Source organism: Xenopus tropicalis, chromosome 7 (genome assembly GCF_000004195.4).
Source record: "Xenopus tropicalis strain Nigerian chromosome 7, UCB_Xtro_10.0, whole genome shotgun sequence".
Taxonomy (NCBI): Eukaryota; Metazoa; Chordata; class Amphibia; order Anura; family Pipidae; genus Xenopus; species Xenopus tropicalis.
Genome location: NC_030683.2, coordinates 63410796 through 63436547, shown reverse-complemented (window position 1 = coordinate 63436547; position 25752 = coordinate 63410796).

The window sequence follows — 25752 nt, the reverse complement described above, 5'->3', positions numbered from 1 at the left end:
TTGGTGTTACTGTTCCTTTAAAGGGGCCTCCTCCCTGGTTTGTACAATTTACTCTGCTCACACACAAACCACATGCTAAGTTACCAGGCAGGTTTACCAATGAATGGACACAATGTTTTAATGCCCATATTTCTTCCTGTTAATGTTAGAGCTGCATTATATCTGGTCAGATGATTTCTGAGGGAGCACAAAGACTATCACAATATGGTGGTAAAGTGAAATAGATGAATAGGGAAATATATACACTGATATATGGTATGTTTCTTTAATAGGTCACCTTTTATGATAAGTACGCTAATAAAAATCATGACAGAATCCCTTTAATAGACAATATTTATTTTTTTATTTCTAAATGATGCTTGTTTACATAGCAAATAATTCACTCTACCATTTAAAATGTTATTTTTGAACCAACAAATGTATTTTTTTTAGCTGTAATATTGGTGGTTAGGCAGCCATCTCAGTGCATTGTGCCTGATTCTGAGCTTTCACAAAGAGCCAGTGCTACACATTAGAACTGTTTTCAGATAACCTATTGTTTCTCCTACTTCCATGTAACTGTAAGAGTCATAAAGTGAACTTGGATTTCTTACTAATGAGTGCTATTCTGATATCTACTGGGAGCTGCTGTCTTGCTACCTTCCCATTGTTATGCAGATCAACTGCTGGGGGGTGATAACACTCCAACTGGCAGAACAGGAGTAAAATGAGACTGACGTTTATCAGAGCACAGGTCACATGGTTGTAGCACCCTGGGAAATGAAGAATATGGCTAGCCCCATGTGAAAATTATACAAAAAACACCTCTTGGCATTTTTGAAAAACATTTTCAATGCAGGATTCTGCTGTAAAAGCTCTGTTAACTGATGTGTTTTGAAAAAAAAAAAAACATGTTTTCCCATGTTTCTAATTTTAATTTTTGCATTGGTCAGATTATTATTGCTCCATAACACTCACTGCCACATTTCTGATCTGACCATCCAGTTTATTAACATAAAGAGGGAGGAACAACTTGGAGCATTTCACACACAACTGCTGACCTAGAAATTGTGTAGGAACCAAAATACTCTCCATAACCCTGTGTGCCAGTGCCTTAGACCACAAATGTGGTACCTTATGAACAGAGCATATAGTAGTATGTTGGAGGTATTGGAGCCCTACAAGAGGAAAGATAAAGACCTCAGAAGCTGGCCCCTGCGGCTCCACACCTCTATGATATTCTTGCCCCCCTCCTTTCTGGTGCTGAATGCTCTGAACATGCTTTGTATGCGAATGGATGCTGTAGGGATATACTGTGTACATACTGTGCTTCAAGGGATTCAAGGGATCTATGGATCTCCACTGTCATGGGGCTACTGTACATCTGGGCTAGTACATCAAGTCATATGTGTTGGGTACATCATTTCAAGTCTAAGCTTAATTTTTCTTGTCTGAAATGAAACAAATTTATTAAGCAAATATTGCAAGAAAAATTCACATGTATTTAATATCTAGCAGAACAGATTCAGTGTTAGAGTTTGGATTTACTAAACACAGAATGAAACTCAGGACATTTGTCAATCAGACGCTCTGCTTCCCTCCAGCCAGACAACAAGGCCCCGTGGGTTGTTGAGTAGAAGTTTCTGTGAGTGGCCTCACCTGCAAACAAAACCTGCAAAGGCTAAAAGATTAAAACAAAGATTAAATCAAGCTGATGGTTGTATTACAGCACTATTATATAATTTATTCAGATTGATACCCATGCAGATTTAACAGCTTCCCTTACCCTCCCTCATACAGTTACTTACTAACATGTTTAACCACCATATCAACCCTTTTTCTGCATGCTCCATGAAAATATAAGTTAACAATACACAACAACTTTCTTCCTGCCAGCATTTTCAATTAACTGCCGTATCTAGCAGCATTGCTTTATGCCCCCTGCCCAGGATTTAAAAAAATAGAATTAAAATTTCAGGCACACTTGGAATTGTGATGCGCATACACACTCATCTGTGAATCTCGATGTACAAACCACCATCTACCCTCATCTGTCCTTACTGGGTCCCCTGTGCCCAGTCAGGGAGTCTGCCCACTACATAGTTATGCCAATAACCACGTTTGATTATTAACTAATTTCAGTTAACCTCCAGAATTTTTTTTTACTTTGAGTACCGTATATACTCGAGTATAAGCTGATCTGAAAATAAGCCGAGGTACCTAATTTTACCTAAGAAAACTGGAAAAACTTATTGACTCGAGTATAAGCCTATAGGGTGGGAAATGCAGCAGCTATTACTAAGTTTTAATAATCAAAATAAATACCAATACAATTACATTAAATGAGGCATCAGTGGGGTATATGTTTTTAAATATTTATTTCAAAGAAAAACAGTAAATTAGCTCTGTAAGTGGAGAAGAGGGTCAACAAAAACAATATAGTATCAACAATGATACCTTAAGAGTACTACCCCCTTAGCTCAACCAGCAACCAAGCTAAAACACAAAGAGTTAAAATAATTCAAAACTATATATAGATTATATAGAATAATATAAGTGCAATGTCTAGTGCAGAATGGGACAGGTGAGAATGGTAGATGAAGATGAATTTGGGAGTGGGCCAGGGCACTGGAGGGTCTGGTTGCAGGTGGCCTAATTTGCACACAAAAGGGTGCTAGTCTGGAGGAACCCATGGCACCCCACTCGAGTATAAGCCGAGGATGACTTTTTCAGCACATTTTGGGTGCTGAAAAACTAGGCTTATACTCGAGTATATACAGTAATATTTGATTCTGCCTTGCCTTTCAGCCAATGGTCATGTATGAGTTATTATAATTAAAGGGATAATTTATATTTGAATTAATTTATAGTACGTTTTATTCAGAGCAGCTTTTAATTTCATTCATGGGTAAAACTCTGGCAGCCAAAAACTATTGCTCCGTAATAGGGTTGAAAAAAAACCCGCAGTCCATTAAGTTCTACCCTATGTTAAGCCAGCACACACAAACCTATTCTGACCTATCTATACACTCACATACATAAACCATATATACAAACATCAATACTAACTGTAGATTGTAGTATCACAATAGCCTTGGAAATTATGCTTGTTCAAGAACTCATCCAGGCCCCTCTTCAAGGCATTAACAGAATCTGCCATCACATCATCACTAGGAAGGGCATTCCACAACCTCACTGCCCTCACCATGAAAAACCACCTACGCTGCTTCCAATGAAAGTTCCGTTCCTCTAAGGCATCTGGTACACTGATTTTATGGGAAAAAAGAACAACCCCCCCCCCCCCCCATAATCCCCTCTAATGTACTGGTACAGAGTAATTATATCCCCTCGCAAGTGCCTTTTTTCTAGAGAAAAATGCAAAGAGTAATGACACATGAAGCGCAGCGAAATTTTTTTCGACCATACCCCCTAAATACCACTTCCAAAATTTGCCAGGTTATTTAAAGTTTGAACACATTTCTGGGAGTTATGGGGTCTTGTTTTATGTCTTATTACAGTTTTACAAAAAAAGGTGAAATTGCCCTTTAAGCTGTGAGTCTCAGTTCCCCCAAGAGACATGTTTAGATTATTAGTTACAATTGTATCTATGTGCAGGTGTAGCTTGTTAACTTTTCTGGGCTCTCTGCCAAAAGCTACTTTTTTTAAATTCAGTTTGAGAAACATTGTATCAATTTTAGCGTTCAGTGAAGGTTCACTGCAGGAGAGAAATGAATGACATATTAGAAAGAATCCGGGACTGTGGGCTGAGCTGTCAAAATCAGGAGTTATGTTGGGAGGTATGAATTTGTGTTATTCCTTTACAGAAAGTGAAGAAAAGGGAATATTATGTTGTTCAAAAAAATTTGTCTTTGCATTCTTCTGCACTGTACAAACTGAAACATTCACTGTATAAACTGAAAAATGTTTCAAGATTTTGCTTTCCTTTGAATCACTGAATGAATATTTAGTTGTATAACCACTGTTTCTGAGAACTGCTGCACATCTGTGTATGGAGTCAACCATCTCCTAGCACATGTGAACAGGTATTCCAGCACAGAATGATTGGACTACATTGCACATTTCTTCTGAATTTCTTGGTTTTGCCTCAAAAACAGCATTTTTGATGTCACCCCACAAGTTTTCTATTGGATTAAGGTCCAGGAATTGGGCTGGCCACTCCATAATGTCAATCTTGTTGGTATGAAACCAAGATGTTGCTCTTTTACTGGTGTGTTTGGGGTTGTTGTCAAGTTGAAACACCCATTTCAAGGGCATGCCTCTTTGGCATAAGGCAACATATGACCTCTTCAAGTATTGTGATGTATTCAACTGATCCATGATCCTTGTTATGTGATAAAAGGTCCAACACCATAGTATGAGAAACTCCCCATATCATGATGCTTGCACCACTATACTTCACAGTGTACTGTGGCTTGAATTCAGTTTTTGGGGTTCATCTGACAAACTGTCCCCAAAAAGTACAATCTTACTTATCTTACTTTCATCAGTCTAGAAAATGTTGCCATTTCTCTTTAGGCCAGTCACTGTGTTCTTTGGCAAATTGTAACATCTTCAGCACATCTCTTTTTTTCAACAATGGGACTCTTTTTTTGCTGATAGAAGATGCATATGTGAAGCCAAGCTAACAGGTAGCTTTAGACCTTCTTTGATCCTCCTTGAGCTGAACATTGGCTATTCTTCTATCCTTTACCTATAGGTCATGTTGATTGTTTTTCACTGATAGGGCTGCTTTTGTAAGTAACTGTTACTTGAAGTTCCTAAGTCTAACTGTTTGGCAACCTGGCTGTCCCTTCTCAGCCAGTCAGTTATAACTTCTAATGCCAATGGCCTACTGCTGCACAAATATGGCAGCCCCCTCATAGAGGAACGTAGGATTTCTGCTAGGTACTGTAAAAGCATAGTGAAAATAGCAAAATTATAAATACGATGTAAAGACAATGTATTGTTCAATTTCTGGTGTCTGTATCTCTCTAAAATACTGCATTTTGATGCCATAATGCCAAATATAACTTTCACCCATCCATTAATCCAGGTATTTTGAACTAAACAAACACAGAAAGCCCACACTGGCCTGGAATGATATCTATGATATCTATATAGATATAGAAAACTTTACTGTGTGCCGCTATATAATAATGTAGAAAATGGCATTATTATACTTTACATTTAGTAAATTGGTCCTACAGCTGCTTTGCAAACACATTTAAATAAACCACAGCACAATGGAGTAGTGTAATGGTTAGCATTAGTATACCTCAAGGGAGGTATAACCAGGTTCAATTTCTGCAAGGAGTATGTATATTCTCCCAGTGTTTGTAAAGGGCTTCCTCCCATACTTCAAATACACACAGGCAGGTTAGTGAGCCCTGATTAAAGGTCTCTAGTGTTTTGCATAAATGTGATAGGAAACCTCATAAGTTCCCCTGGGGCAGGGAAATGTTGTAAACGATGAATAATCTCTGTAAAGAGCTGTGAAATAAGACAGCACTACATAAAGGATAACTGGCACAATAATAGAACTTTTGTTAAAACATTATTCTGCATATTCAGCACCTGTTGCAAATAGAAAAGGCTGCTAGTTTAAGGCAAGTGATAATAATGGGGGATTTTAAAGTGGACCTGTCACCTGACATAAAAAGCTGTATAATAAAAGCCCTTTTCAAATTAAACATGTAACCCATGTTTTATTCATTTTTTATTAACACATCTATACCCATTATATAAGCATTTAAAAGTCCCAGTTGTCAATCATATTTTGCCTGACCTGCCTCTATGCCTTAGGACAATTCAGGACTTCTTAGATGTCACTGCATGTAGCACGGTGGATTTTATTTTGATTTTATAATGATTTACATTATATATCTGCTTTGACATATGAATCAAATCTTAGGTTTGAGTCAAGTAAAGCCAGCAGATTTTGGGACATCTATTGTCCAGTGTTCAAGGTACAATGTCTTTGTTCTATGTATATTGCTGGGTAAACAGTAAACACAGGTATTGTTACCCAGCAAATATCCTTGGAATAAACAAACAGACAGCATATAGACAATACACTTTATGTACAACTTATTTGAGAAACAAATAAGGCTTTCTACAAAGTTAGTAAACTGTCTAGTTAATAGGTTTTGTTCATGACAAAAGTTTGTACACAAGTTAGCACTTGGTGTTGGGGGTTTTGCTAAGAACTCTAGTATAAAAGGGAGCCTCCACCATGTGTCAGTAGCTTCGCCTAGGACTCCTGAACGAGTGCCGGGACAATTGGATCATCGCTTAGTTATCGGGAACCTGAAGGTCTTGCGCCAAAGGTTGAGGGGCTCCCCGATTGTGCTGAATTGTGCAGAACTGGCTATACTTGTAACTAATCATACTAAGATAAGTAAATCTATTTAATTATATTATTACTTGTGTGCGTGTAAGTTATTGCTCACTAACAGTTTATCAGAAGGCTTAATCATTGATCCTGCATATTTATTAATATTTGTCATTAATGTCAATTAATACAAATTATTAATATTAATAAAGGTTCACCCCCTTTATTACACTGCACTCCTCACATTCCCCCTCCCTCCTCACCATCTAATTGTGTAACAGTGCATGGATATGGGTATCAGGTCCCCCCATACTGGCACAGAAACAAGATTTTAGCAGGATGCACAGCTTGCCTTAATAACAGTGTCAACAAAATGGAGACTGTGTTTTCTACAATTGTGAATTCCAGTGCTGAAGGAAATAAGTTTAAAATAATTTATATAGTGTAACTGAAATTTATTTTGCTTGACAAACACAATAGAAAACAATTTGTAATTTTTTTTTTTTTACGGTGACAGGTCCCCTTAAATTATCCTGATATTGGCTGGAGCAATAGTACTTCCAGGACAGTAAATGGGAACAAATTTATAAACTTCTTGCATGACAACTTTAAGTCACAGGTTGTTGAGGAGCCAACCAGGAACCATGCTATATGGGATCTAGTGTTCTCTAATGACCCAGAACGTATAACAAATGTGCAAGTGTTTGAACCCCTGGGTAATAGTGACCATAATGTTATTTCATTTGATGTTTGGTGCAGGAAACAAATTTACACGGGGGCAACAAAAACAAAGACTAAAAGAATTTTAGAAAAGCTAATTTTAGCTCCTTAAGGGCAGTGCTTTAGGGCTTAGATTAGGGCTTTCTGATAAAAACACAGAGCAGAAATGGTTGTCATTTAAAATTATATTAAATCATTACTGTTCCCAATTTATTCCAGAAAAAGTAGAAGTGTTAAGAACCCTATGTGGCTTAACTCTGAGGTAAAGAAGTTAATAGGGGAAAAAATGAAAGCTTTTAAGAAATATAAGTCAGAGGGGACAGTAGCTGCATTTAATGAAGTGTTGTAAAACAGCAATCCGGAAGGCAAAGACAGAAAATGAGGAGCGCATTGCGGCAGAGGCCAAATCTAACCCCAAAAAGTTTTTTTAAATATATTAATAGTAAAAAGATGCAGGTTGGGTGTGTGGCCCCATTGATTTATAGTAACAATATGGTTACAGCGGATACAGAAAAGGCAGATGTGCTAAACCAGTTCTTTTCTTCTGTGTATACAGTAGAGGAGCCAGAGTGCCAATTCCCACCCAATAGCTGCACTGTTGCCTCAGCTCCAACTACGCAGTGGTTGACACAGGATATGGTGCTTAAAAGGTTACACACGATGAATGTAAACAAGGCACCTGGGTCAGATGGAATACACCCTCGGGTACTGAGAGAGCTAGGGGCAGATTTACAGTGGCCTTTGTTTCTAATATTCTCAGACTCGCTTTCATCAGGTATGGTACAAAGGGATAAGAAGGCTAATGTCATTCCTATATTTAAAAAGGGAGTAAGATCTCAGCCTGGCAATTATAGGCCTGTAAGTTTGACATCCGTGGTGGGCAAGTTATTTGAAGGCTTGTTAAGGGATCACATACAAAATTATGTACTGGAGAATGGCATTATGAGCAGTAATCAGCATGGCTTTATGAAGGACAGGTCATGTCAGACCAATTTAATTGCTTTTTATGATGAGGTAAGTAAGAAGCTGGACAGTGGGGATGCAGTAGATATAATCTATTTGGATTTTGCCACAGCATTTGATACCGTTCCCCACAAACGACCGCTTTCTAAACTAAGGTCTATTGGTCTTAGTGAAGTCGTTTGCACATGGATAAAAAACTGGCTAAAGGATCGGGTACAGAGGGTGGTTGTTAATGGTACATTCTCTACATGGAGTAAGGTTCTCAGTGGGGTCCCTCAGGGTTCTGTACTGGGTCCACTTAAATGACTTAAGGGAGGGTATTATAAGCATTGTATCAGTGTTTGCAGATGACACAAAACTCTGCAGACCAGTCAATTCTATCCAGGATGTGGCATCCTTGCAGCAGGATCTTGACCAACTGGCAATCTGGGCGGCTAAGTGGCAGATGAGATTTAATGTGGATAAATGTAAGGTCATGCACCTGGGATGTAAAACTATGCAAGCCACTTATACCCTTAATGGGACTGCACTAGGCAAATCCATAATGTAAAAGAACTTTGGAGTCCTTGTAGATAATAAACTTGGCTGTAACAAGCAATGCCAGGCAGCAGCTGCAAGGGCAAACAAGGTTTGGAGCTGTATCAAAAGGGGTATAGATTCACGGGAGGAGGGGGTTATTCTTCCCCTTTACAGAGCACTGGTAAGGCCCCATCTAGAATATGCTGTTCAGTTTTGGTCTCCAGTGACATTATTGAATTAGGGAAGGTCCAGAGATGGGCAACTGAGCTGGTAAAGGGTATGGAAAGTCTCAGTTATGAAGAAAGACTGGCCAAGTTGGGTCTGTTTACGCTGGAGAAGAGGCACTTAGGAGGAGACATGATAAATATATAAGGAGATCATATAATAGCCTCTCTAATGCTTTATTTACCAGTAGGTCCTTCCAAAAGACACGAGGGCACCCACTCCGTTGAGAAGAAGGGAGGTTCCATTAGATATTTGGAAAGGTTTCTTTACTGTGAGAGCTGTGAAGTTGTTGAATTCCCTTCCCGAATCAGTCATACTGGCTGATACATTATATATATATTATATATTTAGCTTTAAGAAGGGGCTGGATAGCTTTTTAGCAAGTGAGGGAATACAGGGTTATGGGAGATAGCTCTTAGTACAAGTTGATCCAGGGACTGGTCTGATTGCCATCGTGGAGTCAGGAAAGAATTTTTCCCTCTGCTGCAAATTAGAGAGTCTTCAGATGGGGTATTTTGCCTTCCTCTGGATCAACTAGAAGTTAGGCAGGTTATATATAGGCATTATGGTTGAACGTGATGGACGTACGTCTTTTTTTACCTTTTTTTTTTTTAATTCAGGTAGTTTTTATTGAGTATACATTATGCATTACAGTATTTGAGATATACATTTATCAACCATAGGATGTACAGCTTGTTAACATTGTCGTCTTTTTTCAACCTTACTTACTATGTTACTATATTCTTGTGCTTCTTTAGTACTGTAATCAGGAAAAATAAGAAGCTCTGTATAAATAAGCCCCTCCCCTCCCTAGCTAATGTCTTAGGTATATAAAGGCAAAAAAAAATATTTTCTGGGCTTATCCTATAGATGTGTAATTTGTTTAATGACTGCTTTCTCTCACACCTTTGCTCTAAAGGACCAGGAAGCTGCAAAATAAAAGCACTTACGGTTTCACTGCTTGACCAGATAAGTATGCACAAAACTAGTTGAAAACAATGTGTAATATTTCTGCTGCTACCATGTCTGCATTTTTATTACTCCTTAGTGAGTTACACAATGAGCATTGCATAAGTAGATGTTATTGTATTTTTCTTACCATAGCACATTCTTGTTCTTCAGGCAAGGGCTGAGCTAACATGTCAATATCTTGCCCAGTGCTGCCAACTGCCACATAGCTGTAAGAGCCACGTGTATAGGGCTCACTGTGCCAGCGGGTGCAAAGTATGCTGATTGGAGGAGGAAGATTGGGATTTCCTGTCAGAGAAATAAAATTCTAATGCCAAACTATACAGACCATTAGCATACAGTATACTTAAAAAATGTGTTTAAACAGAACATAAAAAGTTTTATTAAGGCTAATGGCACAGGAGGACATATACTCCACTGGCTAAAAAGCATTTGATAAATCTTCTTCAGGTCACCCTTCGCCTAATATTTTACTGAACAGAATGGCTGCTGCCGAGTTATGGGTAGGTCTGGCCTGAGATTTAAAATATGTCTTCAGCATTATAAGTACACAAAGGCCCAATACGGATTGCCTTTGACACCTTACAATCAGCCTACTACCTATGAAATTGACAGATAACTAGTCCAGGCCTGCTTATTGATTAAAGTAATTAAAGGTCTAAGTTTACTTGCACCTTGTAACCCACAACAACCAATGTGTTTTTGATCACCTGATTAGTAAATGCTACCTGTTGTCCTATACCCACAGCAACCATTAAAATAGCAAACCATAGATAGTTTTTGCATTTGCAGTTTTTTTATTTTTCAGTTATTAACTGGATTATTATTTATTATCCAGTTTCTAGGGTCCAATTTAACCTAGCAACCAGGCAATGGTTTGCAAGAGAGACAGAAATATTAATAGGTGCCTAAACAGAAAGATAAATAATAAAAAGTAACAATAACAATAAAATTGTAGTCTCACTGAGCAATAGTTCTTTTACTGCTGGGGTCAGTGACCCCTATAAAGAGAAAGGTAAAAAATTCAAAAACTCTAACAAATAAAAAATGAAGTCCAATTAAAAAGTTGCTAAGAATGGACAATTCCAATCAACTTTTTAATTGGTGTTTATTTTTTCTTTTTATAATTTTGAATTATTTGCTGCCTTCTTTTGATTGTTCCCAGTTTTCATACGGAGGTCACTGACCCCAACAGTCAAAAACACATGGTGAAGCTACAATGTTATTGTCCTGATACAGGCCTGTAAAAGTTAAAAAAGCAGGCCAAGGTATCCAAAAGTTCATCTTGTTGGTTTCCCCTTGCCTACAGGACTAGAAGGACTCGGTTTGGTACACTATAGGACTTCTGTGTTTTTCCCCTTTTATTTTAAAAAAACGGTGTGTGACTTTCTGTATGTTCTTTTTGTAAAATCTTTTTGTACAACTGCACTGTTATATCTTTTATAATATTAAATACAAAATGTAATGTTTTAACTTGATGCTCTACCTAACCTCAGAATGTGTAACTGTGTGCCTTAATCCTCTGCATGCTGTATGCTGATTAACCATTTGACTGCTGGTGGAAAGAAAGTGGGTCATTAACCCTTTTAATATTAATGTGCTTGGAATCTTTCATTGCCAGTGTAAGAAGTATGAAAGTGGCAGCAGCAAGTTTTGTAGGAGTTTTGAGTGTTGGTTGGTCTTTGGGGTGCTGTGACGCTAGTCTGACCTGTGTGCAAGAAGTGGGAGACTTAACAAGTGACCCTCTAGACAGCCACGCCTAAAGTCACGTGTGTCTGAAAGTGACGTAATAATGACCATTATTTTTTATTACTTATCTTTTTATTCAGGTCCTCTGCTATTCTAATTTCAGTCTTTCATTCACACTGTCTGGTTACTAGGGTAATTTGTAACCTAGCAACCAGATAGCTGCTTTATTACAAACTGAAAAGGTGCTGAAGAAAAAAAGTTAAAAAACCCCCAAAAAAACACAAATAAAAAAAGACCAATTACGAATCGTCTCAGAATATCAATTTATACATCACACAAAATAAATTTTAAAGGAGAACAACCGTGATACTTATAAGAACAGTCACAAATCCAGCCACTTTAATATTTTGTAAATTTACCTGTACAGTTTCTCAGTAAAATGGTCATTGCTGATAAGATTTCATCTTCAGACAGGGTCTCCATGAATTCGGACTCCTTTCCAGCAATGAAAGCACAGAGTACATGTCCAAGCCTAAAAACACAGTTGTTAACAAAGGATCCTGCAATGCAACAAGCAAATCTATAAATGCTGTTTTTTTAACCAGTCCTCTTGCTTACATACAATTTACACAAGATAATCTAAAATTAAAAAGCATTCTTATTTCTATATATGTAAAATAAAATGCTGTTTTGCAAATATAATACAATAGTCTGTCCTTTAATTTTATATGCATTAAAAAAGACAAGGAACAAAAACCGGGAAAAAACTTATTTAAGCCATTTTACTTAACTATCCCACACCTCCATAGACAGGAATTACACTCCTAAGAGAAGCACTTGCTCAGTGAAAAAAAGAACTATGTTCACTTATATACATATTTTTGTACATTCTTTTTACCAATATTGTACATACTGTTCTGGTGGCTGCAGGACAACAAATCCAGGAATCTTCTTCACCCAGTCTTGCTGAAGGTTTGTTTTAGTTTCAGTGAGAGGAGATTCCCCTTCCCAGATCAGCTGGATTGCATAGCATTCAGGTTCCCAAAATGGTTTTTCAAACTCCAACAGTATTTTATTATTAGTCCCAAATCCCAGATTCTGAATGGCTTGAAGCTTATAGGAAGGCAGTGGTGGACTCAACAAATCTGTTGCTTTTTCTTTCAGGAAGCCTAAAACCAGAGTGCATATCAGAGGCTAACAGAAAGGCCAAAATGATTCCTTATTGTCTTTCAGCAATAGAAAATGGATCAATCTAGCATATGTTAGATTTAAATGAACACGTTATAAAAAAAAAAAAAACTATATCCCTTTCATTTCTAGACTTTGTTGAATATAAGTGAATACATATAGGGCTGTTTAAAGTATGCAAATTATGCACAGTATGTACTTTACACATCAGTGAAAAACAAAAAAACACTTCTTATATCCTTACACTATGTAACCAAGAAAATGTCAATAAGAGCCACAAATATTCGAAAAGTGTTCAGAGCGGGAACGTGATTTTAACTTAACAAAATGAATGGGAATATTATGGTACAATATAACCCCCCACACACTGTAATCAAACACAAGGAAAAACATACTGCTAGGAAATGTTAAACAGGGAGATAGATTTACACAGAGCAGACAGGATGCTCACTGGAAAATACTCTTACCTGTAGATGTTATAAAGAGCACTAAGTTTACCCACTTAATGATGATGATGCTTCCTGTTCATTGGTTGCTAAGGGTTATTGCATATGGGTGAACTTGGTGTCATTTTATACATAACTACACATATATCACTGTGCCTTTGACCTTTAAGAGTACAACCCTGATATTGCCATGAACAGTACCAAGCATGCTTAAACTTTTTTCTGCCAACGACGGCATGTGCCGCCGCTGCAGAGAGTTTCTAGCAGGCAACAAGCCAGGGGGACTGTCATGTCGGTCCTGCAACGCGATCATCGCAGGACCATCCTAGAAGCAGCAGACACGATCGCATGGTGTCTCCTGCTTCTTCCTCCCCTCCAGCGCCGCCCACTGAGTTCCTGCCGGACTGCAGCGTGGAGGACAGAGCCAAGCGATCGGTGCTTCAGGACAGGTAAGGTGTTTTTTTTTTGTTTGTTTTTTTTTGCAGTTACACACTTACACACATTTACATACATTTATACACACTTACAGCACACAATTTAGCAGTTTTTATTTTTTTTCATTTTGCACACTTATATACACTCATACACACTGTCACACAACTTTTACATACAGTGGAGGAAATAATTATTTTACCCCTCACTGATTTTGTAAGTTTGTCCAATGACAAAGAAATGAAAAGTCTCAGAACAGTATCATTTCAATGGTAGGTTTATTTTAACAGTGGCAGATAGCACATCAAAAGGAAAATCGAAAAAATAACTTTAAATAAAAGATAGCAACTGATTTGAATTTCATTGAGTGAAATAAGTTTTTTAACCCCTACCAACCATTAAGAGTTCTGGCTCCCACAGAGTGGTTAGACACTTCTACTCAATTAGTCAACCTCATTAAGGACACCTGTCTTAACTAGTCACCTGTATAAAAGACACCTGTCCACAGAATCAATCAATCAAGCAGACTCCAAACTCTCCAACATGGGAAAGCTATTCTGCTAAGGACACAGGACAACTTATTCACATTAACGGGAAAATGGACGGAGCCATGTATCGTGAAATCCTGAACGATAACCTCCTTCCCTCTGCCAGGAAACTGAAAATGGGTCGTGGATGGGTGTTCCAGCACGACAATGACCCAAAACATACAGCAAAGGCAACAAAGGAGTGGCTCAAGAAGAAGCACATTAAGGTCATGGAGTGGCCTAGTCAGTCTCCGGACCTTAATCCAATAGAAAACCTATGGAGGGAGCTCAAGCTCAGAGTTGCACAGAGACAGCCTCGAAACCTTAGGGATTTAGAGATGATCTACAAGAAACGTTTGACCTCTGTATTAAGTCTTTTTTTGTTAGAGGGTTCAAAAACTTATTTCACTCAATGAAATGCAAATCAGTTGCTATCTTTTAAAGTTATTTTTTCGATTTTCCTTTTGATGTGCTATCTGCCACTGTTAAAATAAACCTACCATTGAAATGATACTGTTCTGAGACTTTTCATTTCTTTGTCATTGGACAAACTTACAAAATCAGTGAGGGGTCAAATAATTATTTCCTCCACTGTATGTACACACATGTATACACAAAACTTTTTTTTTTTTAATTTTATTTTACCACTTTGTTTTTAGTTTCTTTTCCATAAAACCTGTTTATTTTGACAGCATGACTATTGGATCAGATATTCTGACCGCTAATTACACACGCTAATTACACTCGTGTGACTTATTTTGTTGTTTCACTGATTTGCACAATTTTTGTGGTTTTATTTCATTTTTATCCCTGTAAAAGTGTTCCTGATCTGTTTAGCATAGCTTTGCCATGTGTAACTTTGTTGTACAAAAATAACTTTACCTGTTTTGAATTCATAAGAATGTGTACTTTCCAAAAATATATGGTTTTCTGGGGGTCTCTGTATAGTTAGGGGGTGTTACGGCACATAATACGCTGACAGGGGGCTCGGTATGCAAAAGCTGGGTTGGCAGGTGAGAAATCCGTATGCGTTATTTTCATTTTGGGGTCAGTACATACCACAGACTTTGGTATATCTATGCATATTGGGCATCAAACTGTTCAGTAGACCTTAGGTGTTTCTATTTGGGGTGACTTGCCTTTGTATGCAAGAAATTATGCGAGATAAATGCGGCAAATTGCAACATTTTTAGGCGATTTTCTGAAATGTCATAAAAACCAATAACTTTAGGAAAGCTTTGCAGATTGGTACTTTGGTGTAGAAAGGACTCTTTACCCATGTTGGATTTGTCAGAATGTGTACTTTTCAAAACTGTATGGTTTTCTGGGGGTGTCTGTATAGTTAGGGGGTGTTATGGCACATAATAAGCTGACAGGGGGCTCTGTGTGCAAAAGCTGAGTTGGCAGGCGAGAAATCCATATGCGCTATTTTCATTTTGGGGTCAGTACATACCGCAGACTTTGGTATATCTATGCATATTGGGCATCAAACTGTTCAGTAGACCTTAGGTGTTTCTATTTGGGGTGACTTGCCTTTGTATGCAAGAAATTATGCGAGATAAATGCGGCAAATTGCAACATTTTTAGGCGATTTTCTGAAATGTCATAAAAACCGATAACTTTAGGAAAGCTTTGCAGATTGGTACTTTGGTGTAGAAAGGACTCTTTACCCATGTTGGATTTGTCAGAATGTGTACTTTTCAAAACTGTATGGTTTTCTGGGGGTGTCTGTATAGTTAGGGGGTGTTATGGCACATAATAAGCTGACAGGGGGCTCTGTGTGCAAAAGCTGAGTTGGCAGGCGAGAAATCCATATGCGCTATTTTCATTTTGGGGTCAGTACATACCGCAGACTTTGGTATATCTATGCATATTGGGCATCAAACTGTTCAGTAGACCTTAGGTGTTCCTATTTGGGGTGATTTGCCTTTATCTAATCTTTATCAAGAAATTGTAAGAGATAAATGCGGTAAAGTGCAACATTTTTATGCGATTTTCTGAAATGTCATACAAATCTGCAAACTTAGGAAAGCTTTACGGCTTGGTACTTTGGAGCAAAAAGAAATGTGTACCCATTATAGATTCGGGGGAATGTGTCCTTTCCAAAAATATATGGCTTTCTGGGGTGAGTGTACTTTTTTGTAGCATTATCCCACATAAAGGATGTAAATGTGTTGATTTTGCAGGAGCGGAAATGACATATCATATGGGGGCCCCTACATGCCACATACTTAGGTAAACCTATACATATTGGGCATCAAACTGTTCAGTGGACCCCTGTCGTTCAAATTTAAGGTGTTTTATCTTGGTACCTAACACTATGTGGGAGATAAGATGTTGCAAAGTGGAAGCTTTGAGGGGAATTTTGGAAATGTCATCAAAATTGCCAACTTTAGAAAAGCTGTGTAGCCTATATATATTAGGCATCAAACTGTTCAGTGGACCCCTGGCATTCATATTCAGGGTGTTTTATTTGGTTACTTTATGACTTGTAAGAGATAAGATACTATTGACTGGAAGCTTTGAAGCGATTTTTTAAAGACTTCACAAATTTTGATACAAACCTATAACTTTAGGAAAGCATTGCGACTTGATAGTTTGGAGTAGACAGACAGTTGTGCCTATTCTGGATTCCCCAGAATCTGTTCTTTCTAAAAATTTATAATTGTCTGGGATAAACCTTCTGTTAGTGGAATTTTTGGCAACTTTCTGAAGCAGTGCTTTGAAAATTTAGTAGTGCAATGCTGGGAGTTTTTGACCTATACAAGTGAGAAATCTCCATAAAACTATATATATATTTGGTATTGGCACGTTCAGGAGACATGGGACTTTCCAAATCAGTTGTATATTCGTGCATAAAATAATTTTTGTTTCTAGTATGTGTGTTTATATTATGGAAATTTTTTTTTTTTTTTCATTTTTAGACATTTAGAAGCCTATATCTTGTTACAGAATTGGAATTACACAAAAATTCTACCATATTTTGAAAGCTTAGGTTGTCCTAAAAAAAAACGATATTGTTTTCCTAGGTAAACTAAAAGTCCCGCAGAGGAAAGGCCCCTAAAGTGAAACAGTGCAAAATGTTAAAAAACTGTTTGGCAATACAAGTTCCGCTTTGACCAAAACGGCTGGCAGTGAAAGGGTTAAACCCTTTATAGAAATCATACTATTCATTTTTTGGGTCCTCACCATTAAGGCACTGATTTATAATAACACTTGTATGTACAGTCATATGAAAAAGTTTGGGAATCTCTCTTAATTCTTTGGAGTTTTGTTTATCATTGGCTGAGCTTTCAAAGTAGCAACTTCCTTTTAATATATAACATGCCTTATGGAAACAGTAGTACAGGATTAACAGAAAATATGCCTCATAACAAAAAAAGACAGGTGCATAAATTTGAGCACCCCAACAGAGATATTACATCAATCAAAGCGGAGCCTCCTTTTGCAAATGTTAACAGCCTCTAAAAGCCTCCTATAGCCTTTTGAGTGTCTGGATTCTGGATGGCGGTATTTTTGACCATTTGTCCATACAAAATCTCTCCAGTTCAGTTAAATTTGATGACTGCCGAGCGTGGACAGCCTGCTTCAAATCATCCCATAGATTTTTAATGATATTCAAGTCGGGTAACTGTGATGGCCATTTCAGAATATTGTACTTCTCCCTGTGCATAAATGCCTTTGTAGATTTCCAACTGTGTTTAGGGTCATTGTGTTGTTGGAATATCCAACCCCTGCGTAACTTCAACTTTGTGACTGATACTTGAACCTTATCCTAAAGAATTTGTTGATATTGGGTTCAATTCATCCGACCCTAACAAACTAGCTACACAGCCCCACAGCATGATGGAACCTCAAATTTGACAGTAGGTAGTGGGTGTTTTCCTTGGAATGCAGTGTTCTTCTTCCGCCATGAAAATCGATTTTTATTATGACCAAATAACTCAATATTTGTCTCATCACTCCAAAGCAATTTGTTCCAAAATGACTGTGGCTTGTCTAAATGAGCTTTTGCATACAAGCGACTCTGTTTGTGAGTGTAGAAAGGGCTTCTTTCTCATCACCCTGCCATACAGATGTTCTTTGTGAAAATTGCGGTGAATTATAGAACCATGTACAAATACACCATCTGCAGCAAGATATTCTTGCAGGTCTTTGGAGGTAATCTTTGGGTTGTCTGTAACCATTCTCACAATCCTTTGCATATGCCGCTCCTGTATTTTTCTTGGCCTGCAGACCTGGGTTTTACCTGTGCCTGTGGCCTTCCATTTCCTGATTCCATTCCTTACAGGTGAAACTGACAGTTTAAACCTCTGAGATAGCTTTTTGTAGTCTTCCCCTAAACCGTGAACAATCTTTGTTTTCAGATCTTTTGAGAGTTGCTTTGAGGATCCCATGCTTCAGAGGAGAGTCAAACAGAAGCACAACTTGCAATGGACCACCTTCAAGGACCAGTAACACCACTTAGACATTCCAGCCCCAATCAATCAACTTACAGTTTTTACTTGAAATACTCTGCTGCATGCTGCTTTCGTATAATGTATCACTAAAAAAATCCAAATCGACGCTTTCCTGTGGAGTATATAGGGTGTTCGCCATCTTGCAGGGCCTGCAAGCTTCTTCTCCCCTATGCGCGTGCTGCTGTCAGCTTCTTCCTGCTTTTGGTTTCAAAAATCCCGCCTCCGTGATGTCACGTCGCTTAGCAACCAGCTAAGCTACTCTGCAACCGGCTTCAGCGTTTCCCTTCAGCAGCCATTCCATCAGTCTGCCTCTCCTCCCACCGGCCATCCCTTCAGCGTGTCTTTCACTTCTGCAGCCATTCCATCAGTCTGCCTCTCCTCCCACCGGCCATCCCTTCAGCGTGTCTCTCCCTCAGCAGCCATTCCATCAGTCTGCCTCTCCTCCCACCGGCCATCCCATCAGCGTGTCTCTCCCTTCAGCAGCCATTCCATCAGTCTGCCTCTCCTCCCACCGGCCATCCCTTTAGCTTGTCTTCAGCACGGCGATCACTGCACTTCCTGGTTACAGCCGGATGTCCTGTAAAGAGGAGAGATGTCTGGGGCGCGCACACACTGAGGGGCTAGTCGCCGTGTCGCCTTTCTTCAAAACTGTATCCATACCATGGAGAAGAGATTTACTTGGGATTTTTTTGCTAAATAGAAGATAAATAAGTACAATGCAGCTGGACATGGGTATTAGTTAAAGGGTGTAGTTTTTATTTTTTTAATAAATTTTTTTACTGTTACTGCTCCTTTAAATACCTTTTCTAATGATTTGACACACCTGTCTATGAAGTTCAAGGCTTAACGAGCTAACTGGTGTTGCCAGTAATCAGTATAGAGCAGTTACATGAATTCAAATTAGCAAAATTACAAGGGTAGCCACATTTTTGCAAAGCCAGTTTTTTACATTTGATTTAATTTCATACAACGAAATACTGCTTCACTAAAAATCTTTGTTCAGAAAACACCTCAGTACTCAGATGTTACTGGGACATGAAAGATATACCAATTTTTGTTGAAAGTGGAGTAAATTATTATGCAGGCTGAGAGGGGTTCCCAAATTTATTCATATGACTGTATATAAGGGAATCATATAATAACCTCTCTAATATTTTATTTACCAGTAGGTCCTTCCAACTGACACGAGGGCACCCACTCCGTTTAGAAGGAGGTTCCGTTCTGTAAATATTCGGAAAGTATTGTTTACTGTGAGAGCTGTGAAGTTGTGGAATTCCCTCCCTGAACCAGTCGTAGTGGCTGATACATTATATAGCTTCAAGATGGGGTTGGATGGTAGCAAGTGAGGGAATACAGGGTTATGGGAGATAGCTCTTAGTACAAGTTGATCCAGGGACTGGTCCGATTGCCATCTTGGAGTCGGGAAGGAATTTTTTCCCCTCTGCAGCAAATTAGAGGCTTCAGATGGGTTTTATTTGCCTTCCTCTGGATCAACTAGCAGTTAGGCAGATTATATATAGGCATTATGGTTGAACTTGATGGACATACTGTATGTCTTTTTTCAACCTAACTTACTATGTTACTATGTGTAAAACTATAATTACTTGTAATGAAGACTTTGTGGTCCTCGTGGATTTTTTTTTTTTATGAAGGAAGAATTGCCAGACTTTTTAAGGAGTATATGAGGAAATATCAGGGCTACTGACATATATAGTACAGGTATTTAGGGATTTTAGCATATAACTTATTCTCTCAATAGTGCCCTTAAAGGACAAGGAAAGTCAATTAAGCACACTATTAAATAGTACTACTATTGCTGTGTAAAAACACTATATTTCTGGCTTGCCTAATGAAAGATTTACAGAGATACACATACTAGAAAGTAAATACTTGTTTCAGTGAACGGCGCCGCCATCTTGTCCAGCATGTCTGCCAGCTCACACCTACCCCCCCCCCCCCTTCCGATCGCACCTGCTGCTGGCTCACAACCCCAAACACCCCACCCCCGCTACAATCACACCTGACGCACTTTTATATTGCACCCTGCTCTCCCTTCATATTTTTGCCTGCATCTGTCTCCTTCTTCTGCCACAACCACCCCCGCACCTGCCGCCTCGCTTCTCCACCTGCCGGTTGTGTCCTCTTCTGTGTCACCATGGCAACCAGACGCTCCTGCTGTGTGTGCATGTGCAAGCTAAGGATCTAGTCGTAGTGTCTGTGCAGGAGCGTTGCATTATGGGAATCTTCTCTACACAACTCAGCGTTTTTTTTTTCCTGTTTGGCTTCTGATCTTCTGAGCAGGTTAAATATGGGGAGACCTAAGGGCACTATTGAGACAACTGAAGGTATGCCTGCAGCTTGAGATTAACTCTTTACTAGCCTTTCCTTCTCCTTTAAGTCTCCCCATATTTCTCCTATTCAGATGATCAGAAGCCTAATAGGGAAAAAAACACACTGAGCTCTGCAAAGAAAATTTCCATAATGCCACGCTCCTGCACCAAGACCAAGACTGCTGTACATGCCAGTTTGTAAGACTATGAGGAAGCTTCCTGTTGAATGGCTCAGATCACACATTCCTAAGTGGGGGGAGGGAGTTCTTAGCATTCTTGAGGGAGGGGGAGCAGGAGAGGAGAGAGAAAAGAGAGCTGTGTCTTTTGACAGAGGTCTCAGTGCGGCGTTTCTGTGAGTGCTTATGGCTGTATTTACATTATTATTATTATTAACATTTATTTATAAAGCGCCAACATATTCCGCAGAGCTGTACAATAATGGGTTACATACATTGGACATACAGAGTAACATATAAAGCAATCAATAACCGATACAAGAGGTGAAGAGGGCCCTGCCCAAAAGAGCTTACAATCTACAAGGAGAAAGGGTTGAGACACAAGGTGTGGGAATGGGCATGACCAGAGTTGTGAGAGGTGTGGCACAGGGTATTGCTAAACTAGATTAGGGTAAGCTTCTCTGAATAAATGTGTTTTTAGATATCTCTTAAAGGCAGAGAGATTGGGAGAAAGTCTGACAGTTTGTGGGAGTGAATTCCAGAGAAGGGGGGCAGCCCTTGCAAAGTCTTGAATGCGAGCGTGTGAGGAGGGAATGAGAGAGGAGTTGAGGAGCAGGTCAGTAGAGGAGCGTAACAAGTGGGTTGGATGGTACCTAGAGATAAGTTCAAAGATGTAGGGTGGGGCAGAGTTATGAACTGCTTTGAATGTGAGGGTCATTAGTTTGAATTTTATCCTGGATGGTAGGGGAAGCCAGTGCAGGGATTGGCAGAGTGGCACGGCAGAGGAGGAGCGGTTGGAGAGGTGTATGAGCCTGGCAGCAGTATTCATTATGGACTGGAGAGGGGACAGTCTTTGGAGGGGAAGGCCAATTAATAGGGAGTTACAGTAGTCCAGGCGAGATATTATAAGAGAGTGAATAAGAATTTTGGCAGCATCATGGGTGATAAATGATCATATTTTGGAGATATTTCTTAGGTGAAAGTGACATGATTTGATAAGTGATTGGATATGAGGAGTGAAGGACAGGGCAGAGTCAAGGATAACCCCAAGGCACCGGGCCTGGGAAGATGGGGTGATGGTAGAATTGTTAACTGTTATAGATACCTCGGGAACAGTGTGGGCGTTGGATGGGGGAAAGAGAACCAGTTCAGTTTTAGAGAGGTTTAATTTAAGGTAACGTTGGGACATCCAAGTGGAGATAGCAGACAGGCAGGAAGAGACACGAGTTAGAAGCTCTGGGTTGAGATCAGGAGAGGAAAGATAGATCTGAGTATCGTCAACATAGAGGTGGTACTGAAAGCCAAAAGAACTGATTAATTTGCCAAGTGAGGAGGTATAGAGAGAAAATAGTAAGGGGCCCAGGACAGAGCCTTGAGGAACCCCGACAGAAAGAGGCAAGGGAGAAGATGATTCCCCATTGTAAGAGACACTGAAGGATCGATCTGAGAGATAAGATGAAAACCAGGATAAGGCAGTGTCACGAAGGCCAAGAGAGCGGAGAGTCTGGAGGAGAAGAGGGTGATCCACAGTGTCAAAAGCAGCAGAGAAATCGAGAAGTATTAGTAGCGAATAGTGTTTTTTGACTTTAGCCGAAAGGAGGTCATTTGTTAGTCGGGTTAGAGCAGTTTCGGTGCAGTGTTGTTGTCTAAAACCAGATTGTAGGGGATCCAGGAGGTTATTGTCAGACAGGAATAGCGTCAGTCGGTTGTATACTAGGCGCTCAAGCAGTTTGGAGATGAATGGGAGCAGAGAGATAGGTAGGAGGTTAGTAGGATTGGAGGGATCAAGGGAGGGTTTTTTCAGAATAGGGTTACAAGTGCATGTTTCAGTTGAGAGGGAAAGATTCCAGTAGAGAGCGAGAGATTAAATAGATGAGTTAAGGATTTGATAAGACAGGGGTTGGCATTGCGTAGAAGTTTGGTAGGAATGGGATCAAGGGGGCAGGTAGTAAGGTGAGAGGAAGCCAACAGTTTTGAGACTTCCTCTTCAGTCACTGGGGCGAAGGAGCCAAGAAGAGACTGGGGAGCATGTAGGGAGGGAGGGGAATGGTTATGGGGATTAAGTTGTGCCATGTCACTTCGGATGGTGTCAATTTTATTTTTAAAGTGCTCTGCGATAGCTTGAGCAGTGACTGAAGCACATGGAGGGGGCGGAGGAGGGGACAGCAGAGAGTTAAAGGTAGAGAAGAGTTGTGCAGGTTTTTTAGAGAGGGAGTTAATAAGTGCAGTGAAGTAGGTTTGTTTAGCTTAGCAGAGGGTGGTGTTGTAGGAGAGCAGAGCAGATTTGTAGCTGCAGAAATCTGACTCTGACCTTTATTTGCGCCAGCGGCGCTCAAGTGTACGTGACTGTTTTTGGAGGGATTTGGTATGAGTAGTGTGCCAGGGTTGGAGTGGTTTGGGCCTCATGCGTTTAGTCTTGGCAGGAGCAAGCTTATTGAGGGGAGTGGTGAGTGTGCTGTAGTAGACAGAGGTAGCCTGATTAGGACAAGAGACAGTTAGGATGTTAGAATGAAGAGAGTCAAAGGAAGAAGAGAGATGTGACGTGTTTAGGGATTGCAGGTCTCGGTATGTGTATGTAGGGGATCAGAGAACCCTGTCCCCTGTTTCTCAGTCTGTGATCTCATCCAGCCTAGCTACAGCCTGGGGAGGGATCCGGTTGGCTGGCTGCCCCAGTGCACGTCTGGGAGAGGTGTGCCTAAGCTTTGGAGCCAAAAATCTAGGGGCGGGCCCAGCAGCTTATAAAGGGAGCCCCTGCTGTTGTTTGCCAGTTCAGAGTTAGAGACAGAGTGAGCAGTTAGCACAAACAGTGTGTGTTCAGACTGGAAAGGATAAAAGTCTGCTGGGCTGCCTGGGAATATAAAATCCTCTGTGGAACTCTGTGTGTGTGTCCCCTGGAGGAACAAGTATTGCAATTACCTGCTACGTGGGAGCAGCCACCCTTTTCAACAGGCAAGGTACTCTGGGGCAGGTAGCGCTACCTGGGGGGACTAAAGAGCTCTTGGGGAAGGGACTGAACTGATTTAAGGGTTGGGGGTCTATCCGGATCTAAAGTGGGCTGGGCAAGTACAGAGACTGTGCCTGTGTGGATAGCCCTCCCAAGTTTCCTCAGGAAAGGATTATCAGTCACCCAAAAGCTGTTCTACTGTTTATGTCCAAAAGTTATATAAAGTTTAATATTGCTGCAAACCATGTGTGATTATTCCTAGTGGAAATCCCCTAGAGGTGTTCCTCAGTGTCCACTAGGTGGAGGCACTGCGCTGTTCCCAGTTCCCAGTATCAATATTCTTTGAAAACACACATCTCCTGTGAAAATACAGCCCATATTAAGTGAATGTGCCAAGAAAGGGTTACATGTATGTTTGGGGGACAGCAGAGGGTGTAGAGGGAGTTAGCGAGAGTTGAAATGTGAGCAGGTTGTGATCAGAGAGGGGGAAAGGGGAGTTAGTGAAGTTGGAGGTAGAACAACATTTTGTAAATATAAGATCCAGGAAGTTTCCATTAGAGTGAGCGGGGGAGTCAGAGCACAGAGATAACCCAAAGGAGGATGTTAGTGAGAGGAGTTTAGAGACAGCAGGGGCATTAGGATTGTTAACAGGTATGTTAAAGTAATGTTAAATGTATGTTAAGTATGTTAAAGTAATGTACAATGGATGGGGAGTCAGAGGAAAGGAAGTAAGGAAGCCAGGCAGAAAAGTTGTCAAAGAATTGCGAGGTCGGTCCAGGAGGTCGGTATATGACCGCAATGCGAAGTGAAACATAGACCTTTCTCATAAAGCTTACTTAGTTTTTGCATTTCCTTCTCCCTTAACTCTTTTGCTGCCAACAACGTGTCTCATACGTGCTTACTAAAATAGCCTTTAACTGCCAAGCACATGTCAGATACGTTGAAAAACAAAAGGGAACACCAAGAGCCCCAATAGTGTAATATATTTTTACAAGGAGTAATGATAGAGTAAACCAATTAATACTCACAAGCCAGGGTTACCAATAGGCAACCACTGTATAAGCAGGTGGGGAGATTATCCTGACCCCACTCAGGAATAAGAAGTCGCTCTCTGTAGAAGGAAGAAAAGTGGGGATGACACCCCTCCACTCGGGGTGGACTCGGTATAATAATAAGACAAAACAGAGGCGCCAAAAAGATAAAATTAGCTAAAAACACTTAAACACCCAATGGGTAATTCAGAGGAGGTAGTAGTGAACTTACCTCCTCCAGACAGACACCAACAAAAGTGGTAAGCAAATAGCCTATTCCCCATGTGCATCAGCACTTGCTTCCCCATGTTGTGTTTCATTTTTCCCCCCCCCATATACTTGGCCAAAGGGCTCCCCTTGTCCCTTTCCCTTCCCTATTGCTATTATTCACCGTATATCTGCACTCCTCCATACATCACTCACATCAGTATCTTCACTTCCCCATAATTTGAACAGTGGTATACAACAATGTTTTATAATAACTTGCTTGTCTCTGTGTTTTTAGTTTTTTTTGCGCCTATTCTACATTGCCCGATGAAGCAGGAAATGCCTGCGAAACGCGTTGCAATATTGTTGTGAATAAACTATTACTGAAAATTACCACTTTTGTTGGTGTCTGTCTGGAGAAGGTAAGTTCACTACTACCTCCTCTGAATTACCCATTGGGTGTTTAAGTGTTTTTAGCTAATTTTATCTTTTTGGCGCCTGTTTTGTCTTATTATTATGTCAGATACGTTGTTTGATATTTAGCAGGCTCACACTGCATCTGCTGCTTTAGCCGCTCCCACCCAGCATCAGCCCGCTCTGGAAGCAGCTCGGCAAC